We start from the raw sequence: 23,395 nt of genomic DNA, 5'->3' as shown, positions 1-23,395 counted from the left end.
GACGATTCCTTCCCCAAACAGAATCCTCCGCTCATTTAGTGTACTCAAATAATATTATTTTTCCCAATATTTTCGGTTTTCTTTTCAAACTGAATTAAACTCAATTTAAAATGCATTTCAAGTAATTAAACGGCACCCAAGTTTATTCCACACTGCCACAGAATTTCTTTGCATTTTTAAACAAATGAATTTACCAACTCTACGGAATGCGGAGCTGAATGCTTTAATCACATTTTAATGGCAAATACTCTTTTCTCTGTACACACACACACAAAAACAAGCTCCACATACGACTGTTCCACATGTTACGTGCGAAACAGGTTTAGCGTTGGTAGAAGGAAAAACCACCTCAGGGGAAAGGCAGCACCAACCGCGATCTAAGCATGCAGCACAAAAAAGATCGTAAAAGCAAAAAAAAAACCCAAACCATCGACTACGCTTCCGAGCTTATCGGGTAATGCTGCAGAACCGTCGTCGACTTTTGCTTTCATGCTTTTCGGTTTCCTGGAAAAGGTAGGGATGATGGTAAATAAAATTTACCCCGTTAATTGTCCGACTCAGATGATGCTGATGATACTCGCCGTTCGCCGTTCTGCTTACCTCTTCAAGCTTAACAATGTTTGCCCACTCGTACATCCGGGCCCGGCTCCGAAGGAAAAAGGACGAAACGATGCGGTGCGCGTACTGCCAACCGAAGGAAGGCAGTACAGTTGGTGTTTTGTTGTTGATTTTCACTTCGATTTTACTGTTTTGCACGGTGCAACGGCTGTGTGAGCAGGACACCAGCACATGCTCACCCAAAACCGTGCTAATGATGGCGGTCGGAAGCTGGCCTCTTCAGAGCAACGACACTGCCACCGTAAGTAGACTAACCGTAACCTACTGGGGCGATGTGAAATAATAAGCTTCTTTTTCACGGCCACTGCACGGAATCGACTTAATACGAGTGTTTCGTGTTGTTCATAGTCGCCCACCGTACAACAATAGGTAAATAAGCGCAGCAGAGAAAAAAAACGACCGGCATGCAAACTATCAGCGTGGAAAACGATGCAGCAATGCACCGGCGGAAAAGCGCTTGCTGGCCGCAAGGTATATGAAGATATTCACCATCCAAGCAGCTTACGGATGAAATGAGCGAAAAACTGCTCCACATGGTCGTTAATGGTGGAGGGTTTTCTTTATCCTTCTTTATCGTGTATATACCTAAACATGGGCAAAGCGTTTTGTTTTTTTTATCTTGAACGGCGCTGAAGGTCGTTTGAAAGAACAACAACGGCGGTTTTGAATGCACGCACACATGCAAGTCCGTCCGTACGCAAGGATATATCGCTGTGATTAACGATATTTATTAAGAAAGGAACGAGCAAAGCAAGCCCGGTTTTATGTGTTTGTTTGGCCAACATTGTTGCTGCGGGATATTGGAGCGGTTTTTTTTTCTAAAATGTGCCTCAGCTAAACGATGGAAAAATGCTCATTTGTGCCCGCTTTTAAAGCATTCCTAGATGCAAGGGCTCTGTTCAGGTTGTTTTAATTCGAGAATGCTTTTGCCATGCAAAAGGCTTCACATTTTTTAAATACTTTTGCCATCATTCCAGCAATGTCATCGTCCTGCATCTTTAAGATGGCAACCTCGAGTAACCCATTTCTGCAGGCAGGGTTATGGAGCCCGAGCAGCGGGCCATTCGGGTGAACATAATGCAGAGCGCAGTAGGAAAATTACTTCGAGATGTGTGCTGTACCATTCAACCCTAACCGTATGTAAATAGGGATCTTAACATAATTGGATTTACGATTGGCCACCACAAAGCATTCGCCAGTCGCAGGCACGCTGGAGAAGTAGCGTTGAACTCTCGTACACAGCCCAACAGCTTGGAATGCCCCGCCCTAGATTGTTTACGGGCGATGCATTTCGATCGAATTGCACCAGAACCCGGTGCATCTGATGGCTGACATCACTAAACCAGCCGGTGTGACATGATTTGCGTTCGTGTGTTGGTTGAACCAGCCGGGCATTCTACCTCTATTATTGTCTCACTGGGACAATTCGTTAAACCGCTACACATTTACTTTCCACCGCAATGGCATTTGAACAAGACAGCGAGTAGAGTTATTTATTCTATATGATATCTACAGGTGTTAACCGAGTTCCAATATCTATTTCATTTCGAAATAAATAACAATAAATGTTTGTTCAAAATGAAATTCAACCAAGAATATAGTTGTAAATTTAAAATCCGTTCCATATTTGGGAAAAGTATTAAAATGCTCCAGTCATCTGATCAATAACACATTGTTTAAACAGTTTTTAATAAAGCAAGATGTACGACTTCTTCGAATAGCTTTCTCGCAAGTCAAGCCAATCTCAAAATGTCCTTCCGACCGACCGTATAACTTTCTCTACATAGAGCGTTCTGTTCCTAAACATGGCCTGACCACTTTAACTTCCTGGAACGTTCCGCCGAACGGTTGATCTAATGACAATTCTCAAAGCACCGAGTCATTCCAGGCTACGTATCAGGATATCCGCCACATGTAGCTGCGTTCCCGCCTCCCTGTACCCTGTACTCAAACACATCTTTGTTGCGCCTAGGGGCAGATTCACACCATTCGACACTTCTATGTCCAGCACCACACAGCGTAAGATGATCTCAACCGAGACATTTAATATTTGATTTGTCTTTGGTGCATGGCAAGGGTACGCTTTTGTGACGATAACTTATCGACCAACATACCGCACGGGTGAACTTTCCAAGAAGCTCTTCATTGCATCCCAGCTCGTGGTCAGGTTCGCATATACGAGAACGGTATTATCTTGGACCGCTTTTCTCAATGCACTTCGGAGAATGATAATGTTCTGCGACATAAACTTAATGTTAAATTCAATCCGATTATGTGTATCAAGTATTTCAAGTAAACATAAATGGACACGATTTCGCTCAACGCAATTTTACTTTAAAGATAACAATACACCGCAATTTACAGCACCGTTACTAAGCACTTATTGCAAAAGAAACTTTCAGACAACAAATATAATAACCACACATCATCTGACCCACCTGGGACGGAAAAGTGGACCACAGAAACCATAACAATTTTTCATTGAATAACACAAACTTTTATATTAACTTCAAGAATAGTCGGTCTGCGACGTGACAACGTGACATCCATGGGTCAAAACAAGCAAAGCCGCTCCACGAAACCAAGGACACACAAAGGTGGCACTCAATTTAGGCAAGGAGAGATCACCGAAAGGCCGGCTTTGCGATGACGATGCCGAGAGCTTACAAATGTCTAACGATTATTTCTCAAATCTAGACCCAGAACCGATGGGAAAATGTCCTCGAAGGACCGTATGGACAACTGAGCGCACATCATCACGCATTAAGAGAATTTGAAAGTTTAATGATTTATTTACCTTGCTAACGGGGCGAGTTTTAGGGGCGAACCTGTGTCGAAGGATGAAATTTTCTTCTACAGTGGTATGCAAAGTTTTACCAGCACTTCAAAATTTACTCACAAAGGTGGTTTTTACTTGTTGTTAAGAATAGTTTAGAGTTGTCGGGCAAATGAATTATTATAATTCAGTATTATTTTTTATGTTATGTTATGTTATTATTTTCCTTTTATTTTTTATTATTTTAAATAACACACAAGTTTTTGTAAAAATGTTCAACACTTCAAATTTACAATACCTGACTTAACTTGTATTCCATCAAGCTCAAGTGTACAGTTGCGGCATGCAGCTGTTGTGATACATAATAATATGTTTCAAACTGCGGTACTACCATTTGCCTTCGAACCCTTCGGGAAATATCGTTTAAATATCGTTTTGTTAAACATCGTCGCAGCATATCCTTCCCAAGCATCCTCTTATGTACATTTGGCATTCATACATCTCTAAATGTTACAATGAATAGCCTTCGGTCTTCAGTTATACCTCCGAAAACAAATCCATAGGAAAAAAAGGACACTCACCCTTATCCAATCCATCCCACCATTCAAATGGTTTGTTTCTCGACCCACACGCTTCAAAGCATCGGAATAATTTATGAACGGTTGAAACTTTCAGTTATTGCACCACGAAACGAACTTGGGATATTGAGGATAATGGTTGTGTTTCGGGGCTATTATGATTTCGGGGGATTTCGGATTAAATTCTCTCCGTCCGTTCGCCCCCGAAAACTGTACATTATTCTTGTTTTCCCGCACCGGTTTAGTTGTGTAGCGAGAAACACATTTAAATATTGGAGTAAAAATATTGCTTGGGGTTTGTTGGGCTGATTTCGGATTTTGCTTCATGTCTTACAACATAATGGAATCCGTTTATTGGTGGTACATACAGCAAAGAAAATACACACCACATACTTTTGACCACAATTGTCATGGCTCAACTTATCTTCACCGGCACTTGTCACATCCGAATGCTCTCCCATGTTCAGCACGTGGAACATAAATCAGGCCAAAAAGTGTGTCTGGCTTTATGCGAGCTCCTGATGCGAGATCATTCATTTTAACCACAAGGAAAACCTCCTAGAAGCGGCGTGGTAAGAAAAACCCCACACAATCAAACGTTCGTGTCACACTCTGGAGAACTTCTGCACGACACGCTGAATTAATTATGAAGTTTAATTCCGAATGTATGCTTAAGTGCACCATTTATCATCACACTGGTCCGAAGGACCATTCGCAGAATAGAACATTAGGTTAGGCAAGCGTAGCGGAGGAAAGGATAATGCTACAAAAGTATATCTTGTTCAATTCGAACGTGCGGTTGCTTTTCAGAAAACTGTACAACGAGCTGAAACCATTTTCGAAAGACAAAACCTCGGCCTCGAATGATTGCGTATGGGTGCCCGTTTTTAGCTGCTTAAAAATCATGGTCTATGCTATGGCAGCCCTGGCTTAAGTGTTCATGTTTCCGAAGTGGTTTCACATTCAATAAACTGCTAATGAACATCATTCAAATCTTTCTGCCATATGAAAAATGTTCACCAACACCCGGAATAGTTGCGGTAAGCTCCGTTAGTTATTCGAATCTCTCACAAACAGGGTAGGGAAATGACGCTGTTCTCAAACGCCTGAAATGACAGTTCTAAACCTCTTTAGGTTCTTGTGTCGATGAAAAAAAGTTCAACTGAAATTAGACTTTTTTTTATGATATTTGAAACCATCAATATTATAAACATAATATATGTAGGTAATATAAGAATTATAGAGCTTTATTAAGAAAAAAATATTGTTCCAAAGTTTCAATCCACGTATTCCTGATCATGTCCCGAACGCGACTGACTTCTATCCTTTTCCTTACCTCCCCAGTTAACATTTTACTCATTAGCCCAAGTAGCATTCCTTCATCGTCCCGCGTAACACAGGCTTTGCCAATTGGCATCCATTCCGCATATAATTATACAATATAAACATTGTCAGCTTCACAATACTAAATACCATTTTCCGAAAAACATAAGTTGTATGCACCCAACCCAAAAACACCGTATAGTTTCCTCACAAGTGCTAATTGTTTTTTAAAAGATCAACAATGAAATGTCTTCATTTAATTATATATAATGCTTTCTTATTTGTTAGTCTGTCCCCTGCTTGTAGTTTGACGATAAATTTAGCCTTCAAAAGCCACTCATTAAATAGAATACGATTGAGCGACGACGATGCTCGGCCAAAAATAGGCCACAGTTCAATTTCACATTTCTTTTGCCTAATCCTAATGGGGCTCAGTTCTGACGGTAAGCAACATACCACGTTAGCATGGATTCTAGCATAAAGAAATTATGTCATGCCAATTAATTTGAAACGAATCGAAAATAGTTGCACAAGTACCACTCAACAAAGTTATTGCTCAAAAATAATTCCACGATGAGATCGGCTCGAACATCCAAGGCGTGCATCAAGGACCAGGCGTCTCCATCGGTAACAGCACATCGTTCATGCTGAAAAATCAAATTAAACGCTATAGCTATTTCAGGAGCAGCTGGCTCCTAATGACACTACATGCCAGAATCGAATATAACCGAAAACGGGCCTACTCGCTATCGATAAACCTTAAGCAATGTTTCGCAGCTGGATCATGCTACAGCCGGTCCATAAATACATCTGCTCGGTCGTACTCCAGCTGTTCGGTTGTATAAATTAATCCCTGCCTGCCAGTCATGTGCTGATTTTTCCGCCATCAGTCTCTGTGCGATAGACCCAGTGTCCGAAATGGCACCGATGCGAAACACCTTTTGGCGTAGTCACTTCGCGCTAATGAGTGATATCAGTCCCATCGCCCATAGTTTCACAGGTGACGTTCCCGGTCATCCTGCCCATCCTGCAGTTGGTTCTTTCCGCGTTGAAATCCCTTTTCCATGTGCACTCAGGGCTTCGTGTTTCGAATGAATAATTCACCCAAAATTCCCATACAAGCTACGGCTGCACAAAGATACGACGATACGACGTCGGGCGGTCGCTACGGAACAAACATTCCCTCGAGCGCCATTCGAGACCGGCGCTGGTTCCGCTGCGGCTTTGAGGTTAGCGCTTACAAGTTGCCTTATATCCTTTGTGTGCTGTTTGTGTCGCTGTGCTATGATTTTGTGTGAATGCGAATGTACACAACTGTGTGTATTCGTTTGTTTATTTGTTTGGATGTCAAATGGACTTTTCCGATTAGTTTATTCTGCCTTCAAGTAAACTTTAATCGCAGGTTACGTATTGAGCTTTCGTGCTAGTTTCGTGCCACATTAGGCGAGTGGTTTTTCATCAATTCATGGATCTGAAAAATGTTTTACTGAGAAGAGCAAACTCTGAAATCTATTAAAGTAAGTATTCAAACAAAAAATACAAATATTGGACCTGCGCCTAGTTGACAGCAACGGTTGAAATCAAATCTTCAGTCCAATGACAAAATATTTCCAGTTCGATCAGTATAAAATAACGATAAAATGAAATTGCTTCAAATCTGTTTAAACACGCAAAATATTCCACCGGCTCAAGCTGCACAAATCTGGCCCATCGAATGACAATCCAATAGACCACAAATCAATTCACAATCACGGCTCTTTACGATTGTGTACATAAAACCAAAAACTCTTTTCAACTGCTGCCCCATACCGGCGTAAGCGAAAGTGTCAGTGGTACTGCGGGAAAAGCACCGTTGCGACTGCTGTAACATTTGCGACCATATATCTTTTTCCAACATTCAAACAACCAAAACAACATAAAACTGAAGATTTCATGGAAACGTCTAGCCCCATGCTTACCACGGCCGTATTGCCTGCGTCAATCCACACCAAGTTAAAATTTTTCACAATTTATGACCCCGAAGGCTGGCCACGAAGAAGAAAGTGCCCGCGTAAGGTGCGAAACAAAAGGTGACATACCGTAATACCCCGTTCGCAAGCGTGGATTCGCAAAAAAACCCGTGCCCGAGACACACGATGAAGCATTCAAACGGCAATCGCTTGCTAACATTCGGTGGAAATGGGAACGGGTGGAATCCTCCCGCCAAACGGTGGAAAAAACCCAAGAAAGCTTTTAAGCCGCTTAGTCGCACCGTGGGAAGGAAAATGTTGCCGCAACTGTTCGATGGATGGTGGATGGGAAAAGTGAAACAAAAGTACGAGCACCAGTGCTCGACATTTTTCGCCCACCAGCGTAACGTAGTTTTTTCCTCCGCAGCAACTAACGGAAAAGGGAAATACCATGTAAAGTCACCCACCGTTGGAAAGGTGTAAATCATCTGACATTTTATTATTATCCCATTTTGGCTATTTTTCCACACTCCTGCATATTCAGCTGGTTAGAGCCTTGAGCCTTGAGCGGGAGGAAAGCGTCGAATTGGGTTTGGAAAAGCGTCGTGGTTCAACTTTCACTGTCCTGCGTTGCACGATGACACAAACGCTGTCAAGATTTGCCCGAGCAAAACACGAGCCGGGAAAGTGTGTTTTAATGTATAATTTGAAACTTTTCAAATTAATTTTATCCGCTTTTACGCCTAGTGTGATTTGATGATGCTGCTCGTCCCATTTGCTCGAAACTAACTAAGCTGCTAAAGCTCAATTTACTCAAACTTCTCGCCGAACTGGGCGAGAACACGTGTTTGATCGTGAAGCCATGTGCATCCAAACAAAACAAACGTCTCACACTTCGTCAAAACTCATCGTCAGGGCAGCACTTGCTATTTCACACTCACCAACAGCGTAGGACGTGCATTTGGCAATAAAACCACAAAAATGTTCCAAAAACAATGGATAAAGTCATAGAGCATTCCATTGTTTGTCCACGCAACAACTTTCGTGAGGATAAGTTTGCTAGATTGATACAAAAAATAGCACGCATTGGGCAGCTTGGGCGATGTTTGCGAATTGGAATGTTATGTTAAATGCATTGATGCATTACGCGACCTTTGTTGTGTTTTGTATGCGTACAGCCACAATTTATATTAAAAAAGTGCAAACAAACACATCAATTTTGTTTTAAATTATGCAATACGTTCAACATTAACTACATTATACATTATACAACATAATTAAACCCAATGATTAATTTTAGCATTATGATAAATTTTCCATCAATACCACTGTAATAAAGGAATCATAAAAAAGTCTCATGAGACTACTGCAACAGATAATTGTTAGAGCTGCGTTTGACTACAAGTTTGACTTAAACTCAAATCTTTTTGTTTTATACTCACAATTCTGACAAACTTTATACAAACTTTATACCCATGATTTCTTTTGAAACTTATTTATTTTTTTGATTTCCGTTGAAACTTACCATAAAAACATAATTATTTATTATTAAATAAAAAAAACTTTAAGACACATGAAATGAAATGATTTCGCTAGGAAATTGTTAAATAATGCTTAAAATTAGTACCATATTATGCTTTTGGTCGTCCAGGCAAATCATACCAAGCAAATAACAATGCATTGGACTACTAGAAATGCAAACGACCCATGCGCAAACGACGATATTTCTATGGATACACAATACTTAAACCCATCTTTACTCTTCACCAACTCGCATCTGAGCGTGAATTAATTTACAGCTGACTTGAAACCCGAACGCGGTGGTAAGCTGCTGCCACGGTAGCCAGAAATTGCGTAACTATCCGGCAACAATAAATGCGAAAAGATTAAATCGAAAAAACCTGGTTAAAAAATGACCCATCTTTGATTCATTCACAAGGGATTTTACCGTTTTATACTTTTTCATTCATTCTTTTTCATTCAAAGCTTTCATTCACTAGCAATGCTTTGTTCTAATTTCCCTTGTCCTTTTCAATTCCGGCACGGTAGTGCGCGGGAAGCAGAATTCCGAAACCCGTTGCATCGAAAGCAATACAGGAAAATAAAACAGGCTTACAGGTCAGTGCGCGTGGAAATCGTGTAATTGCAAAACGCGAATCGTCATTGGAAATATCTGGGCCGCTGCAAAAATAGGATTTGTAGTTCATTTGTTGCTGTGCATCCTGCGCTGTGGTTCTGCCCTAGCGGTAATTCAAGGATTCAGGCAGAAAATAAAATCAAATAAATCGTAACGTTAATTAGTGGAAGAGAAAAATATTTTATACTCGAACATTGAACAGTTTTATTTCTGAATTCTCGTAAAAATCATGACTTCTTCAAGTGAAGTAGAATTTTCTTTCCGCGAAATATTTCTTTCAGATCTGTGTGTACCGGCGTGGAAGATTAATTAAAAAAATAAAACTGGTAAACATAATAACTTCTCCAGGCAAGTGTTCTCAAGCAGCAACCAGGAAGGAACCGTTCAAATTGTTTATTTAGGTTGCTTATTGCGATGATATTATCGAGATATCATTTCGAGCTTACCGAGACCCGGCCGTACTGCCGTACAAACATACCTCGAGAGCAATATTTGCAACCCCTGTTTACCGGGGTTCTAAAAGCCATCTTCACTGCCATAACTTGCCGCTTGCTGGTGTCGTGATCATATTGAAAATTTAACACACCGGAAAAGACAGCCCGACAGTGGTCGCACTTTCAAACTGCACTCCGTAAACATTCGTCCACCAGTCGCGCGTTGACATAGCGCACGACGGTGGAAATCAAGTGGAACTTTGCGCAACCGAAACCTGCTATTGAAATCCACCTCTTAAACGATGCTCGCAACCATCTTCTCTCTATCAGCACGAGTTTTGACTGCTGGCTCCCAGGCTACACACAGCGACAGCGATACCAAAAAAAATGACACCACAAATCGAAATGGAAGGAAAAGTTGAATAATTCATGAGCCATGGTACGGGGATGGCAACGATAACACTTTGTTTGCAGATGGGTTACACAAAACATGTTCTCGGTTGGTGCTCGAGCGCATCAAAACGTATTGCATAAAAAGGGGCGACAGCAAGAGCGCTTACCAAAACAACAAGCGCACACAAGGCGCCCAGCACCGGGATAAGCCGCTTAAATGGCGGTAGCTTAGAACGCATCAAAAGATAATGCGGAACAATCTTTGGTGCGGTCACCAAATCGCTATTCAGCGGCTGGAACTTATTCCCTGCCACTGACCACTGGCGGTAGCTCATAAACTGTCGTGTACTTTTGTTGGTCAACCGCAACGGATAGCGCCTTTACTGCCCGACAGCTGATTTGTTTGGCGAAGCTGACACGGTTCCATTTCTTCTGCATAAATTTTACTCGCTTCTTATGCAGATGATGAAGTTTGAGCACAGTACTTAGCGTGCTTGTTATTCAATTATGTACTTTCCAAGTAAGCCTTTGGTTTGTGAAAGCTTACAAACTTCATAAACCTTTAAACAATCGACATGCGACATGTGGAGCAGTACGCAAATGTCGCAATTAATCATTAAGAATTTAATTACGAAAAAGAAATTCCCCAGCAAACAGCAAGCTGACAAATGCGTTATAAAACTTGCATAAATTGACTGTCAAAATCTGCTAACTAAATCAAAATTGTTTCGTAATACATTGAGTCCCGCTTCCATAAAGCCTTCTAAATTGGGCGCACAGGTATTTTAACACCTCGCTATGTTTAATATAATTATACCACCACCATCGAACGTTAAAATGAACTGCAGGCATTAATTATTCAGTTAAAGCGTAATTTTGCAGCTGAAAAACCCCTCGTAGCATGGCCCCCATTTCCAGTCACCGACCCTGACCATGAAAAATCGACGACGACCACCAGCCTACCTAGTAGTGCGTTCGTCGGCTAAGCAGTGCATCTAACCACACCGCGTTGTTTGTGCTATTCCTCGGTGAGCGATAAATAATTTATGAATTATAAATATTTAAGTAAGGATTAAAAGTGTGATAGCTCATTCGTGATATCAGACGGGGTGACCGGATAAACCCTACCGGATCCCATACCGAACGCGTTTAGCTCGTTTTATGTCGCACTTTACTTTGCGTATATACTGTTTTTTTTTTTTTTGGTTTTTTGTTGTTGTTGTGTTGGTGGCAATGTTTGGGTAATTTTCACCCTCAGCGTAAGCTTAAAACAACTCCGAAGTACGGTGGTTGCTTTGTGGTTTTAGGACACCAGCGGGCGTAAAGCGTTATAAACGTCGACAAAAGTACCGCAGCGACGGACAGACCGTGAAATAAAAAGTAGGTCCATTTCCCTTAATGGACGTTTTGGATTTCACAGCTGATTACGTTGACTTTACATATTGAAGGCATTTTGGAAGGAAAACACTACTGCCAGCTGGGGATGGGCTTCTTGAGAATTGCAACATTATTATAGCCCAATGGTTGCTTTAGTTTCGTGACAAAAAGTTCCTGAAAATCCTAAAAATAAACTGACAAGTAGTAAGTTAGTTTAGTTAGTTAGTACGTAGTAGTAGTTATAAGTAAATCGTGATTCGTGCTGTGAACGTAAAGCGGAATTGAAACAAATCAGTTGTTTATTATGCCTTCTTCAAGGGCATAGCGAATTTTTTTAAGTATCCAGACGTCACCACCGTCTGACGTTTGGAATGACATCTGTCAGTAAAAAGGAAGCGTAGGTTTCTGGATAACACGTGGAGCGCAATAGACACACAAGTTGGAAATTACTCAAATAAACTGTACTCGGATTAAAAAACACAAAACTGAGCTAAACATCACTATTTCAAGTAATTCCGTCTTTACTATTCAATTAAAACGTTTTAATTAAATCGTTTTCCAATTGGTAAATGCAAGATTCGAATTCGCTTCTGTTGAATGTGATTGCTTTCAACAGTCAAGCTAAAATGATGCAATTCTGAGAATATCACGCCAATTGCAAGAAGACGAAGGAAACGCCAATCGGTCCAATCTAATAGTGGTTACTTCAACAAGCATCTGGCTTGATTGATTCTTTGCATCTATTTCAAGTTGTAGTTCTATTATCAAAAAGAGCCCTCCACACCGATTCCAGCAACGATCGAAGAATTGCAATGTTAACGTTTTGCAGGCACCTGGTAGCTGGCAACATCGATACAAATCATGTAATTTCCAGCAGCAATCGTAATGATTTGTAGCTACCGTACAAACAAAATTGAATAAAAACTATAAGTATTTCTAGGGTTTCTTTCCTCGAGCAAAAATTCTTCCAACGAGCCATCTACCCTTCCCACGCAAATTGGCACAATAAAAAAAAATTGTAACCAAAAGAAATACTTGGCCAACAGTTGTAAAAGCACATAAAAACACAATAAGAACAACTTACTCTTATCGTGTACAAGTCCCCGGGAAGTACCAGTGAATTCCATCAATAAAGATTGATTCTTCCAGCGGGCCGGATGCAATTGAACCGCAGTGGGAGTTGAATTTCGGTACCATCTCTATCACGCCAACTTTACAGCGGTACGGTACGTCTTCACTTCGCTCAATGGGAAACCGCACCAACCAGTGAGTTGTGGCATTTCCCTTGTGGAGAAAACTTTACCCACCCCGGGGCATACAGGTACAGTGCAAATGCAGTGAGACGAATTTTGTCCCGGGAAAAACCCACCGGGCCCTTGCTCCTTCTCACCCCAAAGTAGAGTTTGAAAACTTACGGAATGCAAAATTTACAACCACTAACGATCGTCGGTAGCTCTGATTGAGTGGCTATTGTTTTGCTGATAGACCGATAATTCGTTTATTTATCTTCAGTTTTGCTTATTTACATTTACATTATCACTTTTTTGAGGTATTTTGGGTTGTCTCGAAAGCGGTGAATAGAATATCATATCAAACACTTTCCAAACCTTCTATCTACCCTGCAGCAAATGATGTTCATCATACGATATGCGTTAAAGGTTACAAACTTCTCAAGTGAACGACTTTTAAATGTTTCTTTGCCGCCTACATGCCGCCCATAACACCTACTCCCGCATGGATAGTAGGCGTTGGTGCCATCATCTTTTGACAACTTCATTTCACAATTTTTGACAGCCGGTGCTCCAATGGAGAAAAGATTACGTTTTAAGCAACCTTAGCACGGCTTGTATTCCAGCGAGTTTTTGTCAATGTTTTAAAGCAAAACAAAAAAGGGGAAAGAATCACATTTCCGTAACGTCTCAAGACGAGCTTATCGTACGTTCGTAGCTTCGAACCACGATGTTCTACCTTCAATCAATTTCAAAAACTTTTGGCATTACCGCATTTGAATAATGACACGTCCCGGGCAATGAACATGCGGTTGATCTTCCCATCCGGCCAGACCAGCGCACGTGGAGGCAAAGGAAGGAGGCGCTGGAAGAGTTGGATGCATTATCATTCAGGTAAAGTTACACCAAAACCTTCCCACCGGGCGAAAGGGCTCAATCGGTGAATTCCAAATTAGTCAAAACCCTTGAAGCGATCCGCAGGAATAGAATCGTATCAGGCGAGCTACAAGTAGCTTACGCTTCCATTCTTCTCTTCAGCGAACCACCGCAGCGAACCAGAACCGTCAGCTGCTTCCTTATCCAAACCACTAACTTCCGAAAAATCTCCACCACTACCGGCGGAAGCGTTGGCGATAAACTCTGCGCTGTATCTTCAACAACACCCTACGTGCCATCGTGTCCCCGCTTCCCACGGTAAAAAGGGTCCACAATGTATAAAAACTTTCCATCACCCACTGCTCGATTTGGTTGTAAAACAATTTTATGACCGTTCGTGACCAAATGGACGCACCTGAGCCACCGAACGGGATCCGGAAAGGATCCGACAATAGCAGAAAACGCGCCACCGTTTCGCTCGCTCGAGACCGAGCCGATGAGACACGAACGAAGCAGATGGTGAACTGTCCCGCGCAACTGAATGGTCCGATAATTTCGATCTTGTTCTCGCTTTTGGACGTTTCCATTTTTCCTGCCATAAAACGTGGTTTGATTAAGTAGTGACACTGAGGATAATCATAAAAGACTCGGCCGCCGCCCAGTACGGGTTTACCGTTGGTTGGTGAAGATGTGAATGTTTGTGAATTACGAGCAATGATAGGGATTTCTCGTTCCACATTTTGTCTGATCAAACTTTTTCGGTTTTACTGAGTATACTAAAATTGTGGCAGGGAATGGTCGACATCTCCAGATGAAATGCAGCAATGGTTTGTAATTTGTAACCACTAGAAATACCCAACGTCTTAGAATTTCTAACATTAACTTTGTGCATACCGGTAGATGATTATACAGATACATCTTGATATACAGCACTTGGAACGTAAATTCTTATCTCCCCTAGGTAATCTTCAAGTTCTTAAGGACCTTGAGCTAGCAACGCTCTTCAAGAGTGCAAGTAGAGTCTATTGACCACGTTCGGATTATCACCTCCCATACTCGTGGCTCTAGACCGGGCTGTTGATTCCGATAAGCGAGACGGAAGAATCACATCGAATCATCGTATCTATCATCGTCACCAATCTGCCTTATCTTGCTTCTCAGCGCCGTAGCCCACCAACGATGCGATGCTGTACCAGGATAACCGGAATGCTTGCAGGCATATTTTAACACCGACCGAGTTTTGTGATAAAACTTTCATACAACCATCGTGCATTACAACATACACACCGACCATACACCGGTTTCCTACCTCTATCCGGGCACGGCACTTTTCCCACGGTGCGCAGCGCAGGAAATTATTTCGTCCTGCCACGGTATCGCCATGCTTCCCATCCGCCATTTCGCCTTGCAAGCGAAACGTACGTCAGATAGGTCCCGGCTATCGGTTAAGTTCGGTGCGGTGTGAGTGAATTTCATGGCAGCCTTGAACCAGAACGAACCACAAGCCAAGCCATGCAGCGCCTAGAACGGTGAAACGAATAATGCTGGAAGCCAGCAGATCGATACGTGCCTAAGGCAAACAAACAACCCACACACACACACCCACAAAGGACGCTAGAGGAAACGCAACCCCGTGAATGACATGCCATTCGTTTCCTATTACGAGTCTGGGCGCATCAGCGTTAATATGAAACCAAGCGCGTTCGTTGGAAGGTTGGAAAAATGTCAAATGCCAACCTGGCAAACAAGCGGGCTGGAGGATTTGGGTAAAAAATGTCGTTCATCACCAAATCGGGTTTTCAGCGTTGCGTTTTCCTTTCCCGAAGTGTGCTTTCGAGTAGGGAAATTCTTGAATATTCTGTTTTCTGGTTCACATTCGCCCGCCCGCTAAAAACGTTGACTTTCTCGAGTTTGTGTCATCGTCATGGCGTTCGTACGCCGTTCTGCATATGTGTGCAGTAATAAAGCGAGCAAGGTGGGAAAATGAATTCCAGCTAGTAATTTTGCTAAAAGTCAAACCTACGCTCGGACAAAAAAGTCTCAAGGGGTTCCCCATTGCACACCAATTCGCAGAAGCCCTTAAGAAAGCAAACGAGCGGCACAGCGAAAAACTAACTTTCAATAACTCTGTTTGATCGAGGCAAGCTTCGCAGTGCACTTTTATATATGAGTAGTGATAGCTGCATGACGCAAAACGCGGTAAATAATGGAAGTAGTATTTGGAAATTGCATACTCCTTTAGCTGAATTCCTCAGAGTGAAGACACAAATCTGATTAATTTCTAATTGAATCACTATTACCCCCAAAAGGCGCAAGGGATTTGGTCGAAATTTGCGAAAATTGGTCGAAAATGGTTTTACCTTCGTGATGGTTCATTTGTTCCATCTGTAAAGATTCTATGGCTGCCTATTACTAATGTAGCTTTCATCAACTCAAAACCCACATTCAAGCTGAGAAAATGCATCGACAAGGTTAGAATGAATGGTCATTGAAGTCAATTACGAACGCCTTTACTAGAATTCCTCAAATGCACTCTGTTGTCACAATCACAATCATGCTTCATTTTGCAATTTTTGTACGTTAGTAAGACAGAAGCACAGAAAAACCACACTACGTGCCATCTCCATGCGCATACTATTTTCCATCCGCAATTTTCGCAACGTACCTAGGGACTTGGAAATATAGACAGTGCAGAACATGGGCAAAGATGTTCCGTTGCTAATGCTATTATACCCTAAAGGTATGGCATCAGCCAACGATGGGTGGCAAACATACGACAGGGGACATGCAAATCCTTTCAGAGTTTTAAAAAAGAATCCAACCAGGGCTTGGTTTGCCTGACTGATCGTATGTCGACGTGTAGTCGGATATTACCTCTCTTTTCTCTGTTAGAAAATATGTTCCTTATAACGCTACGCATGGGATTAATCATTACTCCTACAGTAAAGTATTACTTAATAATACTAATAATAATAATAATAAAACTTAATACTAATAATAATAATGCTTAATAATGCTTAATAATAATTGTTGTATTTATTAATATCGTTCTTCATTAATATTACACAGTTACTCCGATATCTGCTCTTACTGTTCCCTCCAAATTGCCGACTGACGCTTCCGTTTCTTGCAATCTTGCGTTTTGACAGTTATTGAAGTAAAATGCTGCCAGAACCATCTAGAATACGTAACTTGCATTCTGGCAGATATTGTAGGGCAGTGCTGCCAGAAACATCTAATAATATGTAACAATAATAATAATAATTTCGTATAATAATTAGATACGAAAGGTGCATGTACAATTAAATAAAGTTCTTTGAGTTCTGGCTTAGGTTTAACCATATAAACATAAAAATTAGGTCTCCGTAAAAGTAACGTAGCCGTAATATAACGAAATGCAATGATATTTAATATCCATTCAGCTACGTCAACCGCTTTAAGAATTCATAGGGCAAGAAATAATTCGTGGTTCAAAATAACGATTTAATTGAGTTATTCCATTTGTACAAAAATTACACCGCACTGACACAATCTGAAACATAACGAATTGCATAACCTCATGGGTGTTTAAAATTCGTATCTTCTACATCTAATCTACCTCAGCATCTACGCACATAAATTGGACCCCGATGTCCGGTTGGCACGAAAGTAACTTCGTTATCCATTCTACAACCGGCACAGACAGAAGATAGCTCCCATGAAAAAAGGATTCTACAGCCATCCGTTGTGCTTTGAAGCAGGTCCTCGCAGTGAGCTTTTCCCACGCTCATTAGCAGCACAATGCATACGTCAAATGCTTGATGCCCCATCCTAGCAGCCCCGAACCATCTTTTCCTCGTGGACATGTTTGCCTACGATGTACACACCCCAACGAAGGACCGGTTTTATCAAAGCAAAGCGAAACGTACATGTTGAGTGTTCGGAGAAACAATTATTTGCTCGAGAAATTGGTTTCATTTAGTGTAATCACTTTCCATTCGGCTTCGTTCGAAACCGCCTCCCCCGCTATCGCCCCAGCTCCTCACGTGCACTATTTACCTTCATAAATAACGGGAAGATTGGATTGTAAATCATTCTCTACTGCTTCTCTACCGGTCCACACCGAGTTTGGGTGGTTGCCGATACTGTAGAAATCGGATACCCGCATCCTTACCGTCACTGTGTGTTGGCTTATCCCGGTCGCGTACCAGTACTAGCACGATGCTGGTGCCTGCCGGGGACGGAACACGCTGCTGCCCCCGCTTTTCATTGCTGCTTGTTTCAAATATTTCGGCCGGCCCGGTTTGTTGCTGCCTGGCCCGTCGCAGCGAGTGGGAGGTAACATTATGGAACACTGCGGGTGAGTTATTTGATCCAATTAATTATGTTTAGTGAGTGAGAACGTTCGCGCACTCATCGGTCCGGCAGGTGAAGGCGCAGCAAGGCCCCGAAACCACCCCGGGGGGGCAGAAGCTTAAGCAACACCAAAGTTACTCTTTAATAAAGTGTGCTTTTAATCAGCACCACTTCTAGTCACCCGGGCCGCTGTGCTGTGGGGCAAGGCGCTTCCATTCGCTGCTCTTTCGCTGTGTAGCACGCCCGAGCGGTGGGCAAATTTTATCCCTTCCAGATCCCGTTTCTCATTACTGGCCGTTTTCTGTACTGCCTGTTTAATTAGGCGATGTAGCTAATGCACAGAAGTTGACAGTAGTTTGTCGGATCGTAAGCTTTCCTCAAAGGGCTGTCCGATTTGAGTACTCCGGTGGATGTGATGTGCGGTATCTTCATCGGTGGACCATGCCATCCCGTGGCATGGGTATGTAATGCCACCTTTTACAAACATTAGGTGCACAGCTGGTGAACACGTTGCCTACACAGTAAAGCAGTTATTTTTCTAATTAAATTAGAGATTTATGGATTTATGGAATAAAATATACCAATTTGTTGTCGGTAATAAGGAATTTTAATTACATAATAATTTAATGTCAATCGCATGTCGATATATCAGATGACAACATTTGTCCCAAACGTTCGACTTTAGTATTATATCAAGCTATCCACAAGGTCTTTATTCAATCTGGCTCGAAATCATTCAATTTTTACATTCTAATTAACAACGTTTTAAATATTTAATATGATCAGAGAATTAAAAGCACTAGTGTCCAATTCCATTTTCCACCTGACTGATACCATAAAACGTAACAGCTCGAAACCGACGGTACGAACAAATGATTGCAGTATGCAAATCAACGTTACACTCACAGTCGCCCACAACACCGTTCCCTTGCTCAAAAATGTCAAAGTAAACAAAGCTGCCCTTCTACCGCCCCGTGCGATAATTACGTTTCGTTCCGGCCAACCTGCCTAATGTGCCTTCGGTGCGATGATTTCCAAAGCAAATTAATCCGTACCAGTGCGGCAACTGCAGGCCCGGCCCCTAATCAATTAAATCATCCCTCGGCCGGGTAATGTCATAATCCAGGGCCCCATAAAATCATAACCACAGCTAATGCAAGGCGAAGGCCTTTGTTTAATAGAATTTAAGCTATCCCTAAAAAACCCTCAATCTGAAACCGGCGTCTGAATGGGCTCTGAATGACCATTTGCCTTTCTTCTCGCTCTTTCCTTCACAGTTTTGCTCTTTTTCTCAACCTCTCTCATTCTCTCTCTCTCTTTTTTTTTAAGGAAGTGCTTTACACAGCAACGCGGGTGTAGGCATTTTTAAGTCACATTTTGATGATGTTCCGGCCTTTTAAGCAAATATGAGCCGCTCAATGGGCACGCTTTTTTCGCTTCGGTGTGGCTGGCTGAGGAAAAGTTTTCATCGCTTTCCAGTTGACTTTATCACCCGCTGTACAAAACGTTGCCGTCAATAACGACATTGCGAAGCGAACGCGTCTCGTAAACTAAAAAGCTATACGCCCATAAAAGCCCGTTGCAACAATTGAATTCTTCTTCGCTGAAAATCGTCCCGTTCGCCGGTTATGGCTGGTCTAGCCTAACCGACCGAAAAACCGGAGCGGGCCCGACCACTAAACCAGCAATTGATGATGCCTGCCAAAATGGGATTTATCGCGTAAGCCCACTTAACGCACCCCAAACCCATCTAGTCCATCGTAGAGGTGAAACTCGGCACATGAATCATCATCCATGGAGCGTGGTGAGAGAGTTCCCCGTCACGAGCAAAGGGAAGCTTAAGCAGGCTTTTACTCAACCGTTCCGTATATTACGCAATGTCCTTAATTACCATTTACCGGCACCACCTCTCATCATCCTGCACCGTTATGGCCATCCAACTTAAGCCAAAACGATGACCATCCAAAACTCTCCTCTTGCCGCTCGTCCATCATTTTGCTCGCAACTCGCATCACCCACAGTAAACGTGTTTCATCGTGCTTGAGTTCCTCACCTAAAGGCAGGATGCCTCTTAATGTATTCCGGACAGCAGCTGGAACCTGGACGACACTACTGTGGCTAGGACGCACGATCAGGTTGTGGTCATAAATTCTTTCGAATTTTTCTTCATCTGTTCCGTTTGCTGGTTCCGTTCCTCCCACTCAACATCTACCGCTTATCACAACCATTGTCGACCGCTGAGCTTTAGCGCGAGATAAGCGTGCAACGGCAAAGGATAGCGAGCTGACTGGCGACGACATCCGCAGCCATGAATCATCCGTCATGACCGTTAGATCCCGCATCAAAGGCACCCGCCGATGGTGATGTCAGAAAAAAGTGTCATTCTTGTGTGTCGATAATCGGACGTAATAAATGATGGAACAATATTAATAACCGGCTATGCCGGGTCAGAGGCGAAAAAATAAACGCCATTAGGAAAAACACTCCTACTGGTTCATGGTCCATTTTATAGCTTCGTCAAAGAATGGCTGAAACTATTGTTTTACCTTGACGTTGAAGATCCGATGGGTTGGCGGTACCAAACCCTTTCAGGGTCTGCTTCATGCTGCTTTTAGGTTTTTATAATCGAACTAGAATATGAACTTCAATTCAATATTTCAATTTACAAAAACAATTTCAACCATCTAGTTACCTTCTTGAAAATGGTATGCCTTCCAGCAAAATAATGGTTCGAAATAACACCAAACGCTTCACTCCACTGCATCGTGTAATTTCAACACACCTTTATTTCTATGATCATTTTTATTGTTTTTCTACAAACAATTGAAATTGGAAGAACACAGCCACACAAACACAGTTTACACTGCTCGTCACCAATCCATCTTAAAGCACCAGGCGTCTCCATCGTTTCTACCATGTGAACTACTGGGCGTCTCCATCGTTTCTATCACGTGAACTACTGGGCGTCTCCATCAACTGATAAAGCGCTTTCTACAACTCCCAGCAGACCATTGCCTAACGCATTTGGCACAAAATGTTCATCCTTTCCCGCGCTAAAATATTACTTCATTTCGTGCGTACATCAAAGTCTTCCATAATTAATGTGATTAAAGGTTTAATTTAGAATCCAAACACAGGTTGGGTTTAGCCGAGCACAACTTGCTCCGTTTTGCTCGTCGTAAATGCTGCGTTGAAAGGATCGCGGGTTAAAATCAAGGATATCCAGTATAGAGAGCAGAGAAAGCACACGCGAACATGATGTGAAAACAGGAGCCGACACACACTTATTTAAAATTTCGTGCAGTTTGAATCGTTCGAAACCTTAACCCACGAATTTACCGTGTTAGCAGGTATATTGTGACGTATTTGCAATCGAGTAAATCCTAGTCGAAAGTATGCTGTCATTTTTCCTGTCATGACGTTTAGCGAAGATATTCCACCACGTCCCGTTCAATGATATCGCTCTGCGGGAGCTTGAAAACCACCGCATTACCACCACTATTGGCAGATTCACGGGGTGCATTTACCACCAACATGAGAGAGAGAGAGCACCGCAAACGAACACACGCGAAAGTCAACGAAATTCGCATGCGAACGGTACGGTTCGCCTCACAGCACGGCACGAGTTGGGTTTGTGATTAAAATGTAAATTATTGCACCCACGAAGCGGAAATGAATTTTGAACAGAAAAACGGCCGTTTTCGTACCGAATCGGTTCGATGTCGCTCGGTACTGTGCACATTCTCATACGCCGTCTGACGCCATGAGCCGTAAGCCATGTAAACAATCCACATCCGCACGAGGAAACGGATGTGAAGATGCCTGATGAGGGTTGAGAGAAGTCATATCCGCCATAGGGTGAATGGAATAGTTGCATGATGAGCAACTGTGTTCCCCTTTTTCAGCAAAGCAGTGGGTTATTTTATTCGATTAGGTTTGAAATTTCAACCATTTGTAGCGAAGGCGCTCCGGACTGGCACACCCCGTCCGGGTTGTGCACACGCTGGGGACCGGCCAGCGGAAACGACGGTTTTGTGGTTAGTTCTTGTAATGAAGCCCTAAATAAAGCCAAATGATTCATGCCAGTGGGACGACGCGGTGTGGGTCCTGTGTGGGTAGATTGCTTTAGTTGCCTGACGAGGCGAGTCTGCTTCGGACGGTGTTCGATTTTCCATAGTAGCGCTCCATTCCCGGAAGAAATAAACTTTCCCAGCACTCACACAAACACACATGTCCGGTGCAATGACTTCTTTTCCGTAAAATGACCAATTCATGTGTGTTTTTTGTTTTGTTTTGTCTTTTCCTGCACCACCATCTATTTACTGACCAACGGACGGTGGAATCTCGTTGTTTTTTCGGGCACCCGTTTGCTTTAATGTTTGTTTCGAACCCCTTTTTTTGCGCAAACTGTTCCACTGGTGGCCGTCTGCTGATTGTACATTCAGCACACTGTCAGCCAAACAGGCCAAACTCGGGAAATAGTTTAAGGCAAAGTTGTGCCTTCAGCTGTTTCATACCGATGCCGGGCACAACTTTTTGTGGTACTAACAATACCGGTTTCCTGTACCATTTTTTGTAGGTTTCGTATTTTACGTTCGAAACCAATTTATTTGGATGTGTAATCCTTTTTTAAATACAGCTTACCAAAACCGTTACTCTGCATTTTGTGCTACACAAATTCAAAAAGAAAAGCAAATAGTAAACTTAACACAAAATGAATTTAAATCTAAAATAAATTGCACACGATGTTGTCGAATGAATATGACAACATATCTCCTGACTAACTTCTCCTAACTTACAACAAATATTAATTTGCATTGTATGTTTATTTAAAAAAATCAATACCTAGTTAAGCGAAATAATCTTGATATATAAAAAAAGACTGTAAGAAAAAGCATTGACATCATTTCTTTACATCGCTTCAACTGTTGCTCGTCCTTCACTTCTTGGAAGCCAAAATATGTATATTCCAGCAAAATCAATCAACAAAAACCAGCTTTCCCCGCAACCGAGCTACCCTCACACACACACACAAGCTATTGAAGTTTATAAATTGATACGAAACGTACGATAAACATTTCCGCAGGAATGTTGTACTTCACGTTACCTAAGATAGGATATTTACTTCCAGGAACTGTACCAAGTGCTGCTTACACTGGGTGGTACATATCAATAGCTAGGAGTGAGAACAAAATTGTACGCATCTGATATACAGCAGAGAAGCCATCGGAACATTTGCAATTGAATTTAACCATATTGGACGATCAGAAAATTCTTCTTTGTACTGTCTAAGCAATCAAAATTATGATAACACTGTTTTGCTAATCTATTCTTGAAGTAATAATAAAGCTCTTTCGTTGCTAAATCAAT

The sequence above is a fragment of the Anopheles moucheti genome, chromosome 2, assembly GCF_943734755.1.
Source record: "Anopheles moucheti chromosome 2, idAnoMoucSN_F20_07, whole genome shotgun sequence".
Lineage (NCBI taxonomy): Eukaryota > Metazoa > Arthropoda > Insecta > Diptera > Culicidae > Anopheles > Anopheles moucheti.
Note: the sequence above shows the minus strand (reverse complement) of the source record.